Source organism: Chiloscyllium plagiosum, unplaced genomic scaffold, assembly GCF_037043375.1.
Source record: "Chiloscyllium plagiosum isolate Xiang-an unplaced genomic scaffold, Cpla_swu_hap1 HiC_scaffold_50, whole genome shotgun sequence".
Taxonomy (NCBI): Eukaryota; Metazoa; Chordata; class Chondrichthyes; order Orectolobiformes; family Hemiscylliidae; genus Chiloscyllium; species Chiloscyllium plagiosum.
In genome coordinates, this window is record NW_028270188.1 from 51,501,005 (window position 1) to 51,503,540 (window position 2,536).

The following is a 2,536-nucleotide window of genomic DNA, read 5'->3' on the forward strand; positions in this document are numbered from 1 at the left end:
AGCTGAGAAGGTCGATGATATCATCGCGGGCTCTTCACCAACTCATGATGCGGGGGAGTGGTATTTCCACGTGCTCAGAAATTCACTTTCCTTTTCAAACAGGGAGAGCAGCCGATGCCTGACTGAGGCTGAGTCAGCAGCCTGCCCTGGCTTCTCCCAGGGCAACTCCACAGCCTGGTCTTCCTCCTCACTCTCGCTCTGCACTTGCTAAAGGGAGGAACCTCTCCCCATTGGCAGTGAATTCTCACCAAGGCGGGGGGGAGCATGGATACTGTGGAACACGTCGTACAGCACGGAAACAGACCCTTCGGGTCCAACCCATCCATGCAGACCAGATATCCTAAATTCATCTGGTTCCATTTAGAGTCGTAGAGATGTACAGCACGGAAACAGACCCCTTCGGTCCAATTCCTCCTTGCCAGCCAGATCTTAATTAATATAGTCACGTTTTGCAGCACTTGGCCCATATTCCTCTAAACCCTTCTTATTCGTATACCCATCCAGATGCCTTTTAAATGCTGTCATTGTACCAGCCTCCACCACTTCCTCTGGCAGCTCATTCCACACACACACCACCCTCTGCGTGAAAACGTTGCCCCTTAGGTCTCGTTTATATCTTTTCCCCTCTCACCCTGAACCTATGCCCTCTAGTTCTAGACTCCCCCACCCCAGGGATGTCTATTTACCCTATCCATGCCCTCATGATTTTATAAACCTCTATAAGGTCACCCCTCAGCCTCTGACGCTCCAGGGAAAACAGCCCCAGTCTGTTCAGTTTCCCCCATAGCTCAAACCCTCCAACCCTGGCAACATCCTTGTTAATCTTCTCTGCGCCTTTCAAATTTAATAATATAGCAGGGAGACCAGAATTGCACACAATATTCCAACAGTGGCCTAACCAATGTCCTGTACAGCTGCAACATGACCTCCCAACTCCTGTACTCAATACTCTGACCAATAAAGGAAAGCATACCAAAACGCCTTCTTCACTATCCTATCCACCTGCAACTCTACTTTCAAGGAGCTATGAACCTGCACTGCAAGGTCTCTTTGTCCAGCAAAACTCCCCAGGACCTTACCATTAAGTGTATAAGTCCTGCCCTGATTTGCCTTTCCAAAATGCAGCACCTCGCATTTATCTGAATTAAACTCCGTCGGCCACCCCTCAGCCCATTGGAGGGATGCAATTCTTCGGAAACCTGTTCCTCAAAAGACCACTGAGGGAGCGCCGTGCTGTCGGAGGGTCTTGTTTGTACCTCAAAGCGCTGTGTACAGAGCTGATGGATATTAGAACGTGAGATGGGGTTGCCTCTGAGTTCTGACATCTACGTCTCTCCCTCCTATCCCCCGCAGAGCTTGTGGCCAGCTCAGTGACCTACATTTTAGTTCTGAACTGATGAAATTGAACCGACCATCAGGCTGTGTTACTTTCTTTCATCTGAAAGAAGGAGATCTACAGTACGAAAACAGACCGTTCGGCCCAACCAGTCCGTGCTGACCATAATCCCAAACTAAACTTCGGCCCACCTGCCTGCTCCTGGCCCATATCCTTCCAAACCTTGCCTACTCATGCACTTATCCCAATGTTTTTTAAATGTTGTAACTGTACCCCACATCCACCATTTCCTCTGGAGGTTCATTCCACACACTAACTACTCTCTGTAAAACAAAAAGAAAATTGCCCCTCATCTCTCTCAAAATATTTTTCCTCTAATCTTAGAAGTACGCCCCCTTGTGTTGAAATCCTCAACCCTAGGGCAAAGGCACCTGCCATTAACTCTACCTATACACCTCGTGATTTTCTAAATCTCAATAAGCTCACCCCTCATCCTCCTACGCCCCAGGGAAAGAAGTCCCAGCCTATCCAGCCTCTCCTTAAAACTCAAACCCTCCATTCCCAACAACATCCTGGTCAATCTCTTCTGAGCCCTCTCCAGTTTAATAATCTCCTTCCTGTAACAGGCGACCAGAACTGGACACAGTTCTCCAGACGAGGCCTCGCCAATGTCCTGTACAACCCCAATGTAACGTCCCAACCCCTGCACTTAAAGGTCTGAGCAATGAAGGCAAGCGTGCTAAACGCCTTCCTAACCACCCTGACTACCCGTGTGCAGACGTCAAAGAATTATGTACTTGAACCCCTCGGTCTCTGTATTCTACAACACCACCCAAGGCCCTATGTTTAATTGTATCAGTCCTGTCCCTGTTTTATGGAAATGTAATAGCTTACGTTTATCCGAATTAAACTCCATCTTCCACTCCTCAGCCCAAGGACCTAATTGACCAAGATCTCTTTGTAATCTTAGATAAGCTATCATCACTGTCCACTACACCACCAGTCTTGATGTCATCCGCCTCCTAGATTCTCATTTCTCTGAGGGGAGTGAATCCATGTAATTCTTGACCATGGAATACTGTTGAGGTTGGGCTGATAAGTGCATTCAAGACTGAGGTAGATTTTTAATCAGTAAAGGGGGAAAGGCAGGCGGGGGAAGCACAGTGGATCAGTGGTTAGCACCGCTCCCTCCCAGCACCA